At 36.4% G+C, this 22290-nt stretch overlaps 1 protein-coding gene across 5 annotated transcripts in view; it reads left to right on the forward strand.

Moving 5' to 3' along the window:
* The window catches only part of STAG1 (STAG1 cohesin complex component), a 395351-nt gene that overhangs the window by 2309 nt on the left and 370752 nt on the right, over positions 1-22290 (forward strand). Inside the window, exon 2 of one of the 5 annotated variants that reach the window (XM_077865021.1) lies at positions 12342-12400. The exons of the other annotated variants lie outside the window; for them this stretch is intronic. The gene's annotated coding sequence lies outside the window, so the exon portion shown is untranslated. The remainder of the gene's footprint in view (positions 1-12341; positions 12401-22290) is intronic. 5 annotated transcript variants of the gene reach the window in all.

Here is a 22290-nt window from a genome sequence, read left to right on the forward strand (position 1 = left end):
AAATCTTTTTGTAGCCTGGGATCAGGGGTTCAAGAGCACCTGGCTCTAGGGATCCTAATCAGACTAGGTCCAGCCACTTGCTACTGACAAAAATCCAAAGGCAGAGGCAAAAGGTGGTGAAACAGGAAAGGAGAAGCTTATTTCAGTAAGGCCAATGCTGGGAGAACTCTCTCCCCCAAAATGCTCAAAATACTTCTAGGTTTGTGTAAGGGAAATGTGGATCAGAGATGGGTGGGGTACGTGCAAGTGGGCAGTGAAGGTCAGGTCATTGTCTTAGGGTCAGTCACATGGGGTCTTCCTGGCTCAGGGCAGTCCTTATTGCTTGTGGGTGTAGTTTTCGGTTCCCATCAGGGGATGCTTTGCCAGTAAGTAGGGTGTTTTGCCTGAGTTAAGAGATGAGCCAGAAAGAGGAGTTTATTCCATAAGAAAGTACAGACTGAGGTCAAAATGGAGGTACCTGAAGTTGTGTTTTCTTTTCCCATTTTTTTCTTTGCTGGTTAGTCCTAGAGTGAGGGAGTGTATTCATTTTCTTTTGATGTATAGCAAAGTACAACAAATTTAGGAGCTTAAACAACATCCAGTAATTGAAGGTTTCTGCAGGTGAGAGATCTGGATACTTTGTAGCTAGACTCTGTACAGCATCTCACCTATCTCATCAGGATGTCAGCTATAGCTATAGTTTTTAACTGAGGTTCAGGGTGTTCTTCCAAACTCAGTACTTGTTGGCATAGTTAATTTCCTTGTGGAAATTGGACTTAACACCCTTGTGGTTGTAAGTCCCTCTTGCTAGCTTTTTGCTAGCTTACAGTCTACATAAGCAGTTCATATATGACTGTTGCTTTTATTCAGACAAGCAGGTCCCAGTCCCCTTGACTTCCTTTGTGACCTCTAGATTCTCCTTTAAGACCCCTTTTTAAAGCTCATCCAGTTTGGTCAGACACACCCAGGATAATTTCCTTTTGGGACACTCCACTGATTAGGGACCTTAAATACATATACAAAATCTATTTGCCATACAACAACCACTGGAGTGATGATATCTTCTTATATTGACAGGTCTCCCCACAGTCAAAGGGAGGAGAATTTAAAGGGTGTGGGTCATTGAGAGTTCTTAGATTTTTGCTTACCATTGGGAAAGAAGTATTTTTATGTTTGCCTCCTTAGAATCTGAACATAGGAGAGCACAGAGGGAGACCAGTAACACACTTGACAAGTTTACTCATATTTTTTTGTCTTTAAACCTTTTCCTTTCCCACATTTCCTGGTACCTCACTTTAAGTGCCTCTCTCTATAAAAATGTTATATTGCGTTTAGAGGGAATTAAAAGTAAAAACTAAAAATAAAAAACTTTAATAAGGAAGGCAATAGGAGATTATGTAATTATCATTATTCCTTAATACCTATTGTTTTACCTATTTTAGAGATGAGATTGAGTCTCATAAGAGATTTTAATGCTTAAGATCACACTCCTATTAAGTGACAGATTCAAACTCATTACACCAGGCAATTGCTGTGGTGTGATTAGTCTGTAGTTTGTGAGGAAGAAATTCTTAGGAAAAAGAATAGTTCTTTGGAAGGGTCAGAGGAGGGATATTATTGGTGGAACAAAAAAGGTAGCAGAAGTTGGGTCATGGTGTGTGGGATGGTTTGAGTCTGAAAAAAGATTTTCAAGAGGAGGCAATTAGTTTTAGTTAAGGATATCAAACTTTAAAGAATATAACCAAGGGGTTAAAATTGTGAGGCGTACACAATTTCTTAATAGAAAGGGGGTATAGTAGGGGCTTGGTCAGTCATTTTTAGCTGAATAAACATAAGTCTTTAGAATTAAGATGTCTCCAGCTACTTTGAGACTCTTTAGGGAAAAGTAGGAAGCAGAGATCTAAAAGAATGCTCCTGCAAAGCTCTAGAATGAGATGAATTTTAAGATAGGAATTAGGATAATATTTCTGGAGAAGGAGGGGTCAGTTTTCAATAGTTAAGAGGATAGGCTCCTACTTCCTATCTTAGTGCTGAGAGAAACCTTGTTTTATTGACAAATGTGATTCTTTTGAAATGAGCTTTAAGTACGTCATAGACCAGTTGGTTTTATAGATCTTTTCTCCATGTAATCCATCCCTTACTGCTTCCCTCAGGTTTTTTTCCTCCCCTCCCTTTAAAAAATTTTATTCATGAGAGACAGAGAGGCAGAGACATAGTCAGAGAGAGAAGCGTGCTCCCTGTCCAGAGCCCAATGCGGAACTCGATCCCAGGACCCCTGGATCATGACCTGAGCCCAAGGCAGAGACACTCAACTACTGAGGCACCCAGGTGTCCCACCTCCCCCTCTTCTAATTCTGTTTTTCCAGTTTGTGCTTGAAGGACACCTCAGGTCCTACTTTCTTTATAAAATACAATCCTTTGTGTTATGGGCCTGAATGGTGCACTAGTAACTTGCCCAAATGTCTCTATAGAGTTTTGCCATAATGAAACAGCTATAATAATGGCTTTTAAGTTGCTAGAGCTCACAGTTAAAAACATTTTACGCTGTGACCTGGTATAAACACATATAAAATGGAAATAAAAGTTAAATGTTATTTCATTTAACTTTTATGTTGTGTTCTCTATTTTCTAATTTTTTTTTTCTAATTTTGTTTTTTAAATTAAGAATGTCAGTTGGAGCTCACCTAAGTGTACCATGACTCAGAGTAAAAAAAAAAAAAAGCAGTGAGTTAAATCTTGGTAATCAGAATAGTACAAAGTAAAACTCTAAGAAGAAACTTTCATATTATCAAATTGGTGAACATTAAGCATTCTGATAATATCAAGTGTTGGTGAGAGTGTAGAGAAAGTATACTCCCTCTTCGCAGGAGTATAAATTGACATGGTCATTTTGCAGAAAAATTTGTTTTATCTACTTAGTCGAAGATAACGTGAATAAAAATGTTCGTAATAACCTTGCTTGCAGTGGCCAAAATTTAGAAACAAGATGTTTATCAGTGATAGAATGGATAAATAAATGGTGATTTTCAAAAGTTAAAATAGCCTTGATTCCTAGGTTAATTTCACTTAGTCACAGAGTATTTTCCTTTTTTTATTTAATGTTAGGGATTTGAGGATATTCATGAGGGATATTGCTTTGTAGTTTTCTTTGGTTGCAGTGTTGTTGTCAGGTTTCAGTATAATGATAATGATGGCCTCATAAAATAGGTTGGGAGGCGCTCCTTTATTTACTGAAAGAATTTTAGCTTTGATACTAATTTTTAATTGAACGTCTATTAGAATTCACCAGTGATACCGTCTAGACTTGGAATTTTCTTTGTGGGAAGGTTTTTGGTAACATTCACATTCAATTTTGTTAGTAGACACATGGCTTATTTTGTTTCATCTTGTCCGTTTTGGTAAGTTGTATTTTTAAAGACATTTATTTACCTCATTTCATTTATTGATATAAATGATTTACAAGATTCCCTTGATATCCTATTTATTTATTTATTTGTTTATTTAAAAGGTTTTACTTATTCATGAGAAGCAGAGAGAGAGAGAGAGAGAGAGAGAGAAGGGAGAGAGGGGCAGAGATACAATAGCAGAGGGAGAAGCAGGCTCCGGGCTGGGAGCCCGATGCAGGACTCGATCCCAGGTCTCCAGGATCATGCCCTAAGCCAAAGGCAGATGCTCAACTGCTGAGCCACCCAGGCATCCCACCTTAATATCCTTTTAATGTCTGTGGGATCTGTAGTGCTATCTCCTCTTTAATTTCTGGTGGTGTTAGTATGTCCCTTCTTTTTTTCTTGACCAGTATCATTCTTGGGTTACCAATATTATCTTTTCAAGTAATAATATTGCCAGTTTTCTCCATTTGTTTTCTCTATCATTTGTTCTTTTCCTTATAATTTTCTTTCCTTCCACATTTTTTTTTTTCTAGTTTCTTTAAAGTGGAATCTTAGGTCATAAATTTTAGATACTTCTTGTTTTCTAATTTAAACATTAAAAACTATCACTCTTGGCACACCTGGGTGGCTCAGGGGTTGAGTGTCTCCCTTCGGCTCAGGGCGGGATCCTGGGGTCCCAGGATCAAGTTCTGTATCCAGCTTCCTGCATGGAGCCTGCTTCTCTTTCTGCCTATGTCTCTGCCTCTCTGTCTCTGTGTCTCTCATGAATAAATAAATAAAATCTTAAAAAAAAAAAAAAAAAACGCTGTCACTCTCCTTATAAGCACTGTTGTATTCCACAAATTTTGATATGTTGTTTTTTTGTTATTCAACTTCAAATAATTTCTCATTTGCTTTGTAATTTCTTTAACATGTGTACTACTTAAAAGTGTGTTTAATTTTCAATATTTGGGATGATTTTAGATATCATTATTGATTTCTAACTTCCTTTAGAGGTCAGAGAATATACCCAAATATATACCAAAAATAAATATGATTTTAATCCCTTTAAATTTATTGAAACTTGTTTTTTCACTGCATTTTATGGACTGTTTTATGGACTTTTCACAGTTGAAAAGAATGTATTATGTAGTTGTTGGGTGTAGTATTCTGTAAATAACAATTAGATTAAGGTGTTTTGGTAGCATTTTCAAATCATTTGTACATTTGCTTTTTTTTTTTTTTTTTTAAGGGGTATGTAGTTACATCAGTTGCTGAAAGGTTAAAATATCCAACTGTGATTTCAATCATAGTTGCCTTTTTCATGCAACTATTTCTCTTTTAATTCTGTCAATTTTTGTCTCATTTTTGAGCTCTATTATTAAGCATATGAAATATGTAATACTATTTGATCTTTTTGTCATTATATATTTTTCTTTATCTCTGGTAATAACTTTGTTTTTGGGTCTATTTATGTGATATTAATATAACCACTTCAACTTTCTTTTTTCTTTTTAAAGATTTTATTTATTTATGAGAGACATAGAGGCAGAGACACAGGCAGGCAGAGAGAGAAGCAGGCTCCATGCAGGGAGCCCGATGTGGGACTCGATCCCGGGTCTCCAGGATCACGCCCTGGGCTGAAGGCAGGCTCTAAACCATTGAGCCACCCAGGGATCCCCTACTTTCTTGAGCTTACTGTTTCTATAGTATATCTTTTTTAAACTGATTTACTTAAAAACTCTCTGTGTTTCATGTGTACCTCTTAAAGGCAGCATATAGTTGTTTTGCTTTTTCCTGATAATATGGAAGTGGAATCTTTCCTTCATTTATAATAAACCTTGATTATGTGCTAATGCCTGTCATGAGTGGTTAAAAGGCCTGAGATTTTACAGTACTCAAAGGCTAAAAAGTTAACCTGCCACAGTTTAGTGGATGCTGGTAGGTGTCATGAGGCTCCTGTTGTGCAGGGAGCCTGCTGTAGGGCTTGATCCTAGGACCCTGGGATCTTGACCTGAGCCAAAGCAGACGCTTAACCATTTGAGCCACCCAGGAGACCCATTTTATAAATCTTTAAACTGTTAACTAGATTTTATGTGTTGTGTTGCCTACTTGAGATACCTCACAAAGAGAAAACAGAAAGCAAATAAGCACTAAGTTGTAGGATCGCTTCAGCCAACGTTTATCACTCTGTGTATTTTCATTTGTTGCAGATGTATTTATTGCTGCATTTATTTTTGTCATAAGATCTGGTGAGTGGTGGTGGTCACATGGCACAATATCTTGTGTCGTGTTGTAGAGTAATTGTCCCAAAGCTGTACAGCTAATAAATGACAGAGCCAGGATTTAAACCCAGACTAATTTTCAGAACCTGAACTCTAAATTTTGTAAAAGGCTATTTTTTTCTTCTTGGCCTCATTTCTGCATGTTGGAATCTTTTGCATTTCCAAGATTATTTTATGGAGACTTACTCTTCTTTCCTGTTCCATCATATAATGGTTCTGTGGTTTTGGGTAGAATATTTAATTTCTGCAGGCCTCAGTTGTCTCATCTCTGTGATGGGAATCCAGTTAAGATTTTTTTCAATAAGTATTTTTGAGTGCCTACTCCATGACGAATAGGGAGTATATAAAGATCGTAAATACATAGGTTTTACCCTTAAGCTCCTGTTCTTTTGGGAGACATTGAAACCCAAAACTCCAAAGCAACAAGACAAACTAATGGGAATAATACATGAAATACTGTGGAGGTGGTTAGATTAAAGATACTTTGGAAGGGTAATGTGCAAAATTAAGGCCTTCTCCCTGTCATTTCATCCCAAATTATAGACACACTATGTGTTGAAAGTGATAAAAATCAGAAGAGTTTTTCAGCAGAGTCCCTTTATTTTATTTTATTTTTAAATATTTTACTTATTTATTCGAGAGAGAGAGAGAGAGAGACGCAGGCAGAGGGAGAAGCAGGCTCCATGCAGGGAGCCCGACGTGGGACTCGATCCCGGGTCTCCAGGATCAGGCCCTGGGCTGAAGGCGGCGCTAAACCGCTCAGCCACCCGGGCTGCCCTATTTTTTTAATCAAAGTAGTGTTAATAGTTAAATATTATCTGTACTGTTTTTAGGCTCTAGCAAAATTTCTCTTCATAGTTGTTGAATTGATTTAAGGGCCTAGGTCGAGGTTTGAGACACCATTGCCTATCTTTTCAATCTTAGGCAGACAAAATGTGCTGTATACATAGCCAAGCCAACATGACCTGGTTGTGTCTTTTGAGGAAATGATTCCTTCTTTATTTTAAAGGTCTGTTGACCATGACTGAATCAGGTTATTATTTTTCCTGTCTCATTTACAGCACTGAGAGAGAGAGAGATAGGCTTCTTACGTTTTCTAGTAGAGATAGTAAAAAGTAGCAAATGTATAGACATTTTTATGACCTAACACAGGATATAAAAGCTAAAAACATCTTAAATTGTGTTCTGCTTTATTGTTAGAGCTTAAATTATATTTTGGGAAGAAAATCTCTTACTGTGTATCTTGCATTGTTAGAGATAGTGAAAAAGTTAATATGTTTACTTGTGAAGGAAGCACTGTCACATGCTAAATGGCTAAGAAAGCCATTGTCCAAGAGAGTTCTTGGCACTGGAGTCACACTGCCTGTGTTAAATTCTAATGCAGCCCCTTCCTAGGTGAGTTCTTGAACTTCTCTTCCTCTCAGTTTTCTCATCTCCAAAATGGGAATAAAAGCATACTTGGGTCTTGGGTGCTATAGAAATGAAAAAGTTAGCTTTTAACTATTAGATTGTAGTACATGGTACGTAAATTCTAAGGACATTAATCTTATATTTAAGAGGTGAATAAAAGTATAATACAGTTAAATGATGAAATTACTTTCTGGAAGCAAAGCATTTTAATTAATTGGTTCTTATCAGCGCGTAGAACTAGCAGTAGATTAAAACTTTAGTAGTGAGAGTGGTCAGAGGATGAGATAATCTGGTTAATTGAGATGAGGGTTGTAGCTAGAGTTTTCTGCTTATTGTTAAACATATTTCGAAAAATGGGCTCTTTTTTTCTTTCTTAAGAATGTTGCTGCATCTTGGAAAGGTGCTTTCTGGGTAACAGAAATCTTGATGTCTGTATTAGGATAATTATTTATTTATTTTAAAATATCTTATTTATTTATTCATGACAGAAAGAGAAGCAGGCTCCTTGCAGGGAGCCTGATGTGGGACTCAATCCTGGGTCTCCAGGATCACACCTGGGCTGAAGGCGGCGCTAAACCTCTGGGCCACCGGGGCTGCCCAGGGTAATTATTTATAAATACTAATTTTGCACATATAAGTTTGCAGACAGAGACTAGGAATGCATTTTACCAAGAGCAGAACATACATTTAAAGCTACCTCTCTAAGTTTCTAGACAAAATAAGATGATAGATGACTACTTTTTCATCTCATAAAAGTGGAATACAGAGTACAAAACTCTGGTTAATCTATGTTTTTCAGTTACGGATAATTAGTATTTTATTTTTTATTTCTATTTTTGAAGTAGGCTCCACGCCTAGCATGACACTGAGCACTTATGACCCTGAGATCAAGAACTGAGCTGAATTGAGTCAGATGCTTAACTGAGTAACCCAGGCACCCTTATTTAGTATTTTACTTTATAAATGTAAAGGAGGCATGATGTAGGAGAGAGAAGACTAGTGAATGGTTAGAGACCTCGATCCCAGGACTCCAGGAAGAGTCCTGAGTTTTAATTACAGCTTTACCACTCATTTATTCATGACAGAGAGAGAGAGAGAGGCAGAGACACAGGCAGAGGGAGAGGGAGAGAAGCAGGCTCCATGCAGGGAGCCCGACGTGGTACTCGATCCTGGGTCTCCAGGATCACACCTTGGGCCGAAGCGGCGCCAAACCGCTGGGCCACCGGGGCTGCCCTAGCCATGTATCTTTGAATCATTACTTCTCTGGACCTCAGTTGCTTCATTGTAAAATAAGTGTCTTGGACCTAGTTTCCAGAATTCCTGTAAATTTCTTAGTGCCTGCTAAAATAATCAGGAAATCACCTCTGAATCCGATAATGCAGAGGTTTTGATTTCAAAGTCTTTAATTTTGAAAAACCCAGGTGTATATTTAAGCAGGCTCCTTTTGCCTTCTGATCTGCCATTGGTTGTTAGAAAAATTTGTGTTCTCTCCCGATAAGTTAGTTAATGTTAATACTTAAGATAGTTTTTGGTGCCAGCTTTTGGTGTATGTTTGCTTCTTTGTTGAGAAAGAAATATGGATTAGCAAGTGTTTTCATATAATTTTATTCATTGTGAGTCATTTATACATTTATTGAAATCTATGGTGAGCCATATACTGTGGGTCTAAAGTTATTAAAACACAGTTTTTGTTGTTCTATGTACAGAGAAAGCAACTTAGGACTCCAGACTTAGGTGATGTCTTCTCTAAAAGTCCTTTCCTAAAAGCTTTATTGTTCCTTCTCTCCTCTCCCTCCTTCCTCATATCCAGGGTTGGTCTGAGTGCTCTTCCCTTGTGTTTTAGTAATAATGCTGTCCCAGGGCTATCATGGAATTGGTGGTTGTGGAATTGGTGCTCTACATAAAGGTACCTGGCCAAGGGGGTAGGTTGTGGCTGAAATCCAGGTTTTATTCTGCTTGATAGACTTCGGGTTTGCTCTTTTCACCTTTTCTAATTCACCTGTCCAAAGGAGGCCTTTTTCCCTAATTCGTACAAGAGTCTATGTATGCTGCCATTAGTGTACCATTAAGAACAGTCCATAGTTTTGATGTTTTTTCTTAGCCAAGTTAAATAGTAGGTAATAAGTGCCTTGAAGTGGTTTAAGTGGGCAAATGCTTCCTAAAGGTGAATAATAATTCACCTTCACAAAAAGTGAAAGCCAAGCAAGAATGGGATGGTGGAGATAGGAACACCATCTTAGGTGAATATAGAGGAATTGGGTTGTGATCTAGTGTTGCCCAGTGGCTTCTGAAAGTGTGGTCCATGCACCGGCAGTGTCAGTTTGTTAAGAAATGCATGTTCTTGGACTTCTCCCCAGTCTAACTGAATTAAATTTTGCAGAGTCCAACAATTTTTAACAGGTTATTCTGGTGTTTCTGATGCAGGCTGAAGTTTAAGAGGTACTACTATATAGCCCACTTGTTGAGGAAGCATTAGTTAGGGCATTGATTACCTATGGAGGAGTGATTAAAATGTAGAGCTGTAAGTAGCATTCCTAGTGTGCTAAAGAGTTTGAACTTTGTCCTTCGGCCAGTGCCTGCACATTAGAATCACCTGGGAGCTTTAAAAGTATACCAATGGCTAGGATCTACCCCAGATCAGCTGACACCAAATCTCTGAGTTTCTGGTGCATCCTAAGGGTTGCGAACTATGTAATTGTCAGACTTTGGTTACTGGTTGTAATAGTATATATGTTTATTGAGAAGGTGTCAAATACTACAAGTAGCGTAAAGTAATTAAATAGCACAGCAGTCTCATGTTGGTATTATTCCCATTTCACAGATGAGGTAGAGAGGTTAAGTACCATTTCTCAATATTACTTAGCTAGGAAGTGGTAAGTTTGAGTCCAGAGTTTTGTGACTCTAATCTCTTAAAGCAAATCTTTTTTTATTTTTTATTTTTTTAAAGATTTACTTATTTCAGAAAGAGGGGAGAATGAGCAGGAGGGGCAGAGAGAGAGAAAGAATCCCAAGTAGACTCTGCATTGAGTATGGAGCCAGTTGTGGGGCTTGATCCCATGACTCTGACCCTGAGATCATGATCTGAGCAGAGAGACCCAGAGTTGGAGGCCCAACTAACTGTGCTACTATGCATGCCCAGAGCAAATCTTATTTTTGAAACCAGGGTTCATGAACTTAGATTGGAAAATATCACATCGTTATCTTCACTAACCTATAAGTGAGATTTGGCATTTTATTTGATTTTGTATGTGGACAGCAAATCACAGTTGTACTAGCAATACCTGTGATTTTTTTACCAATAGAAATCAGAAATATTTTCATATAATAAATTATAGATGTCACAGATGTCCCAAATACCATTTATCGTAATATGTACTTTAAAATCAGGCTAATTGTTAGATGCAACTTTAGATCTTTTGTTTACTGTGTTAGAGAAACATATGTTACTATATTACAAGTTTGCTTTTTAAATTTGTTAATAGTTAACTAATACAATTAATTTAATTTAGTTAATTTCTTAGTTAATTTCTAAGCATGTTACCATTTGCTGAGAGAGTTTAGTGGATAGCTTGATATGTAGGGTGAATAGGGAATGGAAAAATCCATTTGTTTGGTTATTTCAGAATGATATCCTTAGAGATATTCTTTTCTTCTCCACTCTTTGACTTGTTAAATAGGACTGAAACTCAAGTTCTTCATTACACATCAAAGTTAATAGATTAAAAAATGCTTTGGGCCTAGAGTGTTTTTTTTTTTCCTAAGCACTTCTTAAAAAATATAGAAGAAAATGATACGCATTATCTCACCAGGCATTCTAACTATCCTGTGGTCTGATACAGTATTGTTCATAGAACTTTTTGCAACGATGTGTATGTTTTGTGTATTGCTGTCTAGTATGATAGTTATTAACAAAAGTGATGTAAAGAAGCAAAGTAGTATAGTAGTAGCTAACAGCAATATAATAATATAAATAATAGCTAGCAGGTTTTTTTTTTTTTTTTTTTCTGATTCTGGAAATACGATATTTAATTCAGTTTAGCAGGTTTTTTTTTTATTTATCAGATACTATTCTAAGCATTTTAATATGTAGCTTTTACGGTAACCATGTGAAGTGGGTACTATTGTTAAGTCTCAGCTTGTAGATGAGGAAACAGGCACAGAGAAGTTAAGTGACTTTTCAAAGATCACATAGCTGGTAATTAGCAGAAATAAGATTTATACCTGGCAGCTTGGCTTCATGTCCCCTTTGTGATTCACTCCTTTATTTCTTTCCTCAAACCCCCAGATGTGTATACGGAATATTGTCAGAGACAGAGGGAATGTAAGATAAGTCATTTTGTTCTAATTATTAACTAAACATTGTGTAGTACTTTATAGTCTTTGCCCTTTGTTATTATTTGAGTCTAATTATGAATTCAGTTTACTGTTTTATTTTCCGTAAGTAGATTTGTGTTAGATACAGCAGGTATTTTTAGTAATGAACATTGATATTATTAAACAGCAATTTGGATTCCCCCCCACCTATGTTAATTTTTAAAGCCAGGTTCAAAAATGATTATTAATATGGTTTTTTTGCTTACTGACACTAATTGCAATGTACTTCCGAGGTCATTTTATGATGAATTGGTTTTGGCTAATGGATATTTGGCTTCCTCTAGTCAACATGTATGAATAACTTAACATATGTTACACCCAGTATGTTATGTTTTTGGAGATCCAGGAGGGGGAAGGTATCTTTTAGGGACAGAGTTCTATTCTTAGCCATATTCAGAGCAAGGTGATGGTAGAGTGGACAAGAGAAATGGCTTTTTTTGTGGCACCTGACTGGATCAGTCAGTAGAACATGTGACCCTTGATTTCAGGGTTGTGAGTTCAAGCCAGACATTTGGCATGGAGCCTACTTAAAACAACAAAACGAAGTAGCATTTTTCATTTATCTGCTATAGGCATTGTGCTTGGTGCTTTATAAACATAGCCATCATTTATTGAATGCAGGCTATTTATCACCTTTCCAGGCTTCAGGTTCATCATATCTGATATTTAATCTGTACACACCCTTCAGAGAATATGATGTTGGTAAAGATATTTTACATATGAAGGCTTTGTTAGGCTCTTCTCCCTTCCATTCTCCTCCCCTCCACTTCAAGGGGGGAAATGATGGTAAATACAGATGGGGAAAAAAAAAAAAAAAATACAGATGGGGAATGAGATGGGAGTGGTGCTGACGTTATCATTGATGCCAACTCGTCTGGTTCATAAGGTTTTCCACTTAAAAGTTTATTTATTTCGTTTTGGCTAGATACTGGAAATACAACAGACAAGGTATTTGTCCTCACGTGAGAGACCGCCAATAATCAGGTAAACATAATAATCATATACTGATTATGCTGTATTGATACATATACTAATAAATGGTATAAAGGGAATATATGTTACAATGATGGGTAATAATGGGATACATACATATATACAGTCAGGAAAGGCATTTTCAAGGATATGAAATTTAAGCCGAGACATATGCAGAATCTGGGCAAGAATGATCCAGGCAGAAGGAAAAGCATAAGCAAAATCTTTGCAGCAGAAATGGCTGTGGTGTTTTAGGAAGTGAGAGGAGATCATAGTGACTAGAAGGAACATAACGCAGAAAGGGTATTAGTGGCATCACATGAGGCTAGAGAGGTAGGCCAGAGTCCAGATTACGTAGGGTGTATTTAGGTAAGGGTTCTAATGAGATTTTATAAGTAAGGTGAGAAACCATTAGAGAGTTTTCAGCAGAGGAACATTTAAAAAAACCTCCCCTTAGTTCAGTGGTTCTCAACAGATATTTTGTTTCCCAGAGGATGTTTGGCAATGTCTGCAGACAGTTCTGGTTGTCACAACAGGGGTTGATGGTATATGCTACTGGCATTAGTGGGTAGAGGCCAGGGATGCTGCTCAACCTTTGTCAGTGCACAGGATGGCCCCTTATACCAAGGAATTATTACCCCATAATGTTAACAGTGCCAAGGTTGAGAACTTATGCCCCACTCCTGTGTGAATATTATTAGATTGCAGTGGGGGCGGAATGGAGGAGGGGATGGTTAGATTATATTGGTGTCCAGGTGACAGGTAATAGTGCTTTGGACTATGGTTGTAATAGGGGTTATAGAGATGTGTTCTGATTCCATACGTGTTGTGGAGGTAAAGTAGGCATTGAGGGAAAGGGATGAGTCAAAAATGATTTCCAAGTTTCTGACTTTAATAATTGAGTGAATGGTGGTGCTCTTCTAAGATAGGGAAGACTGGAGGGAAGACCAAGAATGAAGGGTTCTGATTTTTAAAATCTTACTTCACAGAACCAGTAATAGAAGACACAATACTATTTTACATACAGTGAGAAGGAAACATATGCCATAATGCCTGTACAGCCTATAATTGGTCACGCCAGCCACACATTGCTTTGACATTTTTTTATTGTCAGAGATTTGACAGTTTCTTCTGCCTTCATTGCACTGCTTGGCGTGTGATAGCTTGTGCTTTGGTATATATTATGCAACAAAACATAATCAAGTTCATCTACTTGTGGCTGTTCTCATATCCCATAATTCACTTCATTGTTGGTTTGCAAGAAAACTTGGGATTATTACCAACAATAATGAATATTTGATTTGATAATCTCCGTTTTTGTACCTTTGTGCATAGTAGCTAACTTCATTTCAATGCCAAATTGTAGAATATTTTAAAAGACATTTTAAAGGTATTTGAAGTCAACATACATGAAACTAACTGCATATAAGTCAGTTGACATGGTGAATATCTATGACTGAATTCATGGTTAAACAATGACAGCTATGTTTCCTTACTGTTTGTCCAGCACAATTATAAATTCTATTGATTGTGAGATTATCTTTACTTCAGAAATGTTAAAATGGCTCAGTGGTTAAGCATCTGCCTTAGGCTTAGGGCGTGATCCTGGAGTCCCGGGATTGAGTCCCACATCAGGCTTCTTGCATGGAGCCTGCTTCTCCCTCTGCCTATGTCTATGCCTCTCTCTCTCTCTCTCTCTCTCTCAAGAATAAATAAATAAAATCTTAAAAAAAAAGTTAAAATAAGGCAAAAAAGGTACAGTAGAATGTAGAATATAAAATGTAGAATGAATGAAATACACTAGATGGTGTGAAACTTCTTATACCAGTCCATTTTACATATGGTATGGGTAGAAATGGCTGAATAGCATTACTGATGATAGTAGTGTTAATAGTGTGAATGGTTTTTGTGTTTTAAAAGCTTACCTTTTAAGGAAATCACTGGGAGGTGAAAATTTGCATTTGAAATGAACTGTTCAGTGTTAGAATTTGTTGAATGGGTAAAGAGGGCAAGAAGTAAAGTTCTTAGGCAATGTTGTGTAAGCTAAGTGATGAAATTAAAGCAATGGAATTGTGTACATGTGTGTTTTGAGGATGTATGCCAGTACTAGCAGCACAATTAGTACACAATAAAGTTGTAGGCGGCAAATGCATCTTAATTTTGGCCAGAGAACCTAACTGCCATTTTTTTCACACTATGTTGTACATTCTAGTTTAATTTACATAGCTTTGAAAAACCAGTTTGCTAGTAGTTTTGCTGCGTTATGTTAAAGGGATAACCATCACCTAAAACAAACATACTAAAGTTTTATTAACCAAAGCAAAGTATAAATGGTACATACATGCACGTGTGGGTATAATTTCTTTGATGTATAAAATCCAAATCTCTTACCACTACTACCCTTCATCAGAAACATAGCTGTGGCATTTTAGTCCAAGCCATAGCCAGACATCGCAGAAACATCAAGTACTCCTGTCAGGACTGATGGAGATTTATTTTTTCTAATTAATTTATTAATTTCCCCACATAATTTTTTTTTTTTTTTTTAGATTACTTTTTCAGAGGAAAATAATCCATTAGTTAAGTTGCAAATACCCTTCTATGACTTTGTTTTACTTGTTTGGCATATAATTAAGTACTACTTGGACTGTGAGAAATTATGATAATTCAGGTGTAACTTTCTTTACTCTTCCTTGTCTTCAGGGAAGGGGACATGCTTTTTTGTGCTTCATAGCAGCAGAGCACAGTGCTGGGCAAACTAATAGACATTCAATAAATAGTACTTAGATTCAACCAAATTGAGCAATTTAATTTAGATTTCTGTCAAAGACTCTGCTTGATTGTTATACTTTATATCTTTTGCTTAAAAATTTTTTTTTGAAGATTTTATTTTTTATTTGAGAGACAGCACAAGTAGGAGAAGGAGTAGAGGGAGAGGGACAAGCAGATCCCTTGCCACGTGGGGAGCCTGCCTGGTGTTGCGGGGAGCTTTATCTGAGGACGCTGAGATCATGACCTGAGCTGAAGTCACATGTTTAACTGAGACACTCAGGTGCCCCACTTTAAACCTTTTAGTTAGAGATTATTACATTATAGTTTCAGATATGCTAGTATCATTCTTCCTGAGATTTTTTTTTTTATCTTCCAGCCATCTTTTATCTGTCTACTTCATTCATTCATTCATTGATTCATTGTAAGCTGTTACTGACCAGTTTCATTCTAAGTTCAAGTTAGACAGAACTTGGAAATAGAAAAATAATTCTTTCGGGGGTAGCTTTAGTTGGTTAAGTTTCTGCCTTTGGCTCAGTTTATGATTGCAGGGTCTTGGGGTGGAGCCTTGTGTCATGCTCCCTGCTTGGCAGGGAGTCTGCTTCTCCCTCTCCCTCTGCCCTTTCCCACCCTCGCATCTCTCTACCCTCCACACCTCAAATAAGTAAAATCTTAAAAAAGTAAATAACTCTTGTCATATGACCACTTTAAGCAGACACACATACTTGCACAAATTCTTGTCAATTAAAGGGTGTTATGTTGACGTAAGGGATGACTGGTTTGGTTACAAGCAGGGTTTTGGTAAAGGTTCACTATTTCACTAAGAAACTTGGAAGCTGCCTTTTGTTGATTAGAAGTATTGGATTTACAGAGAAATGTTAAGGAACATACAGATTTGCAATTATACTACTTTAAACATTTGAACTTTTTTCCATTTGGAACCTTTTTAATTCTCTCAAAAAGGGAAATCTGAATTGTTAGGAGCATTTCATTTTCTAAATAATAAGAAATAGTACTTGGCTATGAAAGATTTCTTCATGAATTTTTGCATATGTTGCTGAACTTTTTAAACATTTTTAAATGATTTATTTAAAGAGAGAGAGCGTGCATGCACACAAATGGGGAGAGGGGAGAGATGGGCAGAGGGAGAGAATCATAAGTACACCCCTCCCCCCCCACACCCCCTGATGACGTCAGAGCCCAAGGCTGGAGTGGTGGTGGTGGGCGGTTGATCTCAAGATCCTGAGATCATGACCTGAGCTGAAATCACAAATAGGATGCTTAACTGACTGAGCCATCCAGGTACCCCTTGAATTTTTTTTTTCCTAACGTAGACATTGAGAGTTTCTTTTCAGTATTTTAGAGTCTTTTAGTCCTTTGGTAGTTTTTGTCCCTTCTGCCTTATTTTTCTTATCTAGCCTGTAACTTTATCTAACTTTTGAAATATGTTTAGATGCTTTGCACTTTTCTCTGTTTATTGCATTTGTCTAATAGCCATAGATCAGTTAATATTTCTTAAATTTATGTACCTGGTTCTGAGCTACTAAGCACATTTGGAGAAAATCACAGCTTTGCAGACTGGTGCCACTAATATTCATGCTCTTCAATCTTTTTTTTTTTTTTAATTTTATTTATTTATTCGTGAGAGACAGAGAGAGAGAGAGAGGGATAGGCAGAGACACAGGCAGAGGGAGAAGCAGGATCCATGCAGGGAGCCCAATGTGGGACTCGATCCCAGGTCTCCAGGATCACACCCTGGGCTGAAGCCGGCGCTAAACCGCTGAGCCACCCAGGCTGCCCATGCTCTTCAATTTTAATTGGATCCTCAGCATTACCCAATAATCCTTTTTTATTCCTAGTTCTTTCTCATGTCTCACAGCAGTTATTAACAATTTTTTACTCTTATAGCACCCTTACTTCATTTCTCTCTTTCTTAGTAGATGACTGTATCTATTCATTGAGAAACTTGGACTTAATTATTATTTTAGTTTTCTGGAAGATGTTGAGATAATTGAAATGAGGCTAGGTAGAGATTACCTTACATTTGCTGTGCCCATTCCATGGAAGCATACAACAAACCAAGATACAAATTTTAGGATAAAATTTGGAATGTGTATCTTTGGGGTAATTTAGTTGATTCTATTGTGGGCTAATTTTAGTAAAAAAATCACTTTTTTCAATTATGGTTACATTCTTAGAGTAGATTTATGTTTTGAAATTTAAGATTAAAGGAAGTTCTGTGTGTAAAAGTTTCCAAATAAATGTATGATGCTAACTTTTTAAAATTGCAGTAGAACATATTAATGCATAAAGTACACTGCTTATAAGCTTGATGAATTTTTACCCATGTAATCTCCTAGATCAAGATATAAACCATTTTTCAACACTCCAGAAGGTTTTCTATATTTCTCCTCAGTTATCTCTTCCCCATCCCTCACACCTGTTCCAACTTTTATAGCTACCAGTTAAGTTTGTACTTTAGCTGCTTTGGCCTTAACATGATTCTTGTGAGATTCGTCCATATTGTGTCATGTATCAGCAATTCTTTTTTTGTTCCTATGTAGTATTCTGTATGAATATACCAAAATGAATTACTTTATCCTTTTGTGCATGGATATCTGGGCTATTTTTCTTTGTTGGCTATTGTGATAAAGCGGTTGTGAACATTCTTGTTCAGGTTTCTTGGTGAACATAAACCCTCATTTCTTTTGGATAATTATACTTAGAGTGGAATGCTGAATCATAGTATACTTTTTAATACCACTTTTATAGTGCAACCAAACAGCAGCTTCACTCCTGCCTTTCTATAAGCAGGTCATTCCTTTTAATAAAGAATACAAAAAGAGCATTAAGTAGATTTTGTAGCCAGATTCTAAAAGAAGGCACTTATTTTCATTTATTTATGAAATTAAAATTCTTCATTTGGTTCTAAATTAAACTACTTTTTTTTGTTAGTACTTCCTTTAGTATTGCTTATAAATCTTTTATTCCTTTATTCAAATTTGAATATTTTTCTCTGTTATGGTCTGTTCTGATCCCTGTAAAATTATCTTTCTTGTTTATTAGAGGATTTCTCTGACTACTTATAAGACCAGAAAATAATCATTGGTTTTTCTGGCAGAAATGTTGGCCTTCTTGGTTTTATTGGATTGGCCTTTTAGAGACTTGCAGTGAATACAGTAGAACTGTTGGATTCAGAGACTAAAGACCTGAATTTTAATCCAGGTCAGTGTGTTTATTAGTATCATGTCCTTTTGTAAATTACTTTTACCTCATTTCCTTACTTGTATTGGGAATAAACATGTATGTCCTGGTCATTTCAGAGGATGTTGGCTAGTAAAGAGCTAATGTAACAGTGCTCTATAGAGTATGAAATGTGAATATAAGCAGCTATGTTTTGGGGGGGGGGCATTTTGTACATTGCAGATTTCTCAACAGCATTCATCCAGTTTATAAAACAAAATATAAGTTGCAGTTTTCAGAGGCATGTAGCAGGGCAGTAGAGTATCTCTAGGGAAGGCTGACTGCCTGATGAGTCATTCTAAGTGTGGTAGGTATTGTTGAACTATGTACAAGACTCTGGTTCTCAGAATTGATATGTTCAGAAGTTCGATTTATTATTTACATCTAGAAGTGATGTAGGTTTCAGCTGATTTCAAGTCCAAAGAATAAACCATACATTATTATATAACACATTATATCACAGGGTATCACATTGTTGATACACATTGATGTAATAAATGTAATTTTCTAGTGAAATAGTCCACCTGTGCTCACCTATCACTGCCTTCTCTTGTAGGAAGACCTGTATCAGATGCAGATTATAATCTGAAGATTGACCACCAAACCTGGAATGAACCCAAAGCTAGTTGGATCATTTTAGTTGTCAGTGTTATTGAGCTGTGATAGCCTGACAAATCTGTCTGCACTACAGCAGATCTGGGTCAGTACACTCTATCCAGGGACAGTGTTGGAGACAAACTGCCAAATTTAATTTGTTTAGACACTCTTCACTATTCAGTTAATTCGGTTTCAGCTTTCATAAAGTCATGGATAAGATCTGGGTCCTGCTTCCCAAGCCACCGTGTTTGGATTTTGTGTATTTACTTTCTTCATTCTACAGATGATTTATTTTATGTTTAATTCTTCCTAATTCTTACCATAATTTTTATCTCAGTTTTAAAGGAACCTTTTTCTGTGTGTCTATATATTGCTTCACTAGTAGATTTGAATGTATTCTTGCAAAATTGGTAAGATATATGTTGCTTCTAGTGTACCCTTACTTCTGGATGTAGGGAGAATATGGATTTTGTAGTCAAGCCTGGATTTCAGTATTGGCTATGCCATCTATTTAGCTGAGCCTTTGGTCAAGTTATTTAAGGTCCATCTATTCACCTATCATCCCAGAGGCACTGTAGTCCTCCTCCTCTTCATCGCCTCTTTCGCCTTCTCCATCACAGTTATGTAGTTTACACAACATGAAGTACTCTCATTTTTAAGTGTATAGTTTAGGGAATTTTAGTTAATTTGCAAAACTATGCAGTCATCACAATTGACTTTTATAATATATCCATCACCCTGAAAAAGAAATCGCACCATTTGCAGCCACTTTCCTGCTAAGGTATTTTTTGTATCTATAAGTTTGCCTTCTTGGGACATTCGATGTAAATGGAACCATACCATATGTGGTCTTTTGTGTTTGGCTTCTTTTATTTCACAGTGTTTTTAGGGATGAGCATGTTAGGGGCACCTCAGTGGCTCAGTTGGTTAAGCATCTGCCATTGGCTCAGGTTATGATCTCCGGGTCCTGGAATCCAGCCCTGAATCAGGCTTCCTGCTCAGTGGGGAGTCTGCCCCTCTCCCTCTACCCCTCCCCCCATTCATGCACTGTGCTTGTGGGCTCTCTCTCAAAATCTTTGAAAAAAAGTTACAGCATGTTTCAGGACTTTACTTTTTATTGCTGAAGAGTATTCCATTTATCCATTCACGAATTGACAGACATTTGAGTTTCCACTTTTTGGCTCTTGGCAATAATGTTGCTATGACCATTTGTGTACCAGTCTTCGTTCAGACATATTTCATTTCTCTTCCCTTGCTACCTAGGAGTGGAAGGAATTCCTGGATCATATAGTAAATTTATGTTTGGCGTTTAAGAATTGCCAAACTGTTTTTAAAATGGTTATATCACTTTACATTTCTGCTTACCAGTGAATGAGGGTTTCAGATTTCCTATTCTTTTTGTCAGAATATTTAGGTTGTCTATTTGATTAGATTTTAGTATCATACATGATGGTAACTGCTATCAGCGAATAAGAATATGCATCATATGATTTTACAGCTAGGAAAAAAACTCCCTAAAATTCTACTTGTATCAAATGCAAGAATATAATGCTGAATATTTAAAAACCTAGATTTTCTACTAGGTGAATGTGATTACTTGAAAAATTTCAATACAGAAAAAAAATTAATACAGAAAGACAAAGGACTCTGTAGAACAGTGGTCAGAATTTATCAGTTTATTAAAAACGAGTTTTTAAAAAACAACTTTCAATTATAGAAAACGTAAAACATGGACATGATGATAGAAAAGTTTAGTGGATCCTCACTCCTCATCCAGCTTCAGAATTGTTCTCATGTCCAGTCTTGTTTCATCTATACCCATATCAGCAACCCACTCCCCCATATTATTTTGAAGCAAATCCTAGATATCTTAATCATGGCCATTGTCATACCTAAAGCTATTAGTAATTATTTACTAATAAGAATGTATTACTTCTGAAGAGTGAAATGGAGAACGAAAAATTTAAGTATTTCTATCTTTATCTAGAAATAGAAATACTTAAAAATAGATTTTCAGTCTCAGGAATTTAGAGTGTTTTGATATAAATATGTGTTAGTTTTTCGCATTTTTTAAAGAAAATCTCTTCCTTTTTTTTTTTTTTTTTTTTTTTTTTAAATCTCTTCCTTTTTTAGGGGATTTTTAGGTTGTATATTTTCCTCTTCTCCAGGGGAAAAAAATCATGAAGTTCTGAGGAACGGTGTGTTATTACGTATTATATATAATATCATTTGGTCCACTTACGTGAGAATAAATATCTTTGGAGCATGGGGTAAGGTTGGAAGGAGTGTGTCACTTTTTAAAAAAATTTTTTTAAAGTAGACTTTATGCTGGGCATGGGGGTTGAATTCACTACCTACTGACCCTGAGATGAAGTTGTATGCTCTACTGACTGAGCCAGCCAGGGACCTTGGAATTTGCCACTAATAGAAATTCACTTTATTGCTACTTTACGGAAATTGTTTTTATCACTTATATTCAAAATTCAGTTGCCTTAAAAAATTAAATTCTTAAGTGTTACTTTCTATAACATGATTCCTGATTTGGATTATATATCTGCTGGATACTCTTCAAATCCATGGATTGTTTTTTTGTTTGCTTGTTTGTTTTCTGAAAACACTACAGTTTTGCTTTTACTGATAGGTAGAATTGATTTCTTGTTAGTACTAAAGTGACCGTAACATCAAAGTCAGTGGTACCTATTTATGGTAAATGTGGGTTTTCATTTTAGTTCCACTACTGACCTGTATGGCCTACTCTGCGTTTTTGAGCCTCACTTTACTTGTGATATGGAGATATTATAATATCTGTTTATTCACTCATGATTATCCGAAGGATAAAATGAAAAGTTAACTAAGTGCATGTGGATTGTTTTTTGGATGTAGGTGTTGGGGCAGAGTTAACAATACTATGTGACTTTATGCTCCATATATTTACAAAACATAGAGAAGTGGAGAGACAGAGTGCAACTATGAATTAGGTGTCCGTTATGTACAATTGTGAAAAGCCATTTAAACAAATTCCCATTTAATCCATAGGACAACGCTGGAAGGGATATATTATCTTCTTTCAAATCAAGGCTTAGAAATGTGAAATAATTTGCAGAAGTTGTATGTTGTTTTCTCACTTTATATATGAGGAAACTAAGGCTTGGAAAAGTGTAATGATTTGGAGAAAGTCTTACAACTAGTTAATGTCAGAATTTGAGCTCATGGCAGCTTTAATTTGAAATTTTATGCTGTTTTCTACTAGGGACAGTTGTATATAAGGGAGAGAATGAACAGATGTTTTTACT

The sequence above is a fragment of the Canis aureus genome, chromosome 22, assembly GCF_053574225.1.
Source record: "Canis aureus isolate CA01 chromosome 22, VMU_Caureus_v.1.0, whole genome shotgun sequence".
NCBI classification, from domain to species: Eukaryota; Metazoa; Chordata; class Mammalia; order Carnivora; family Canidae; genus Canis; species Canis aureus.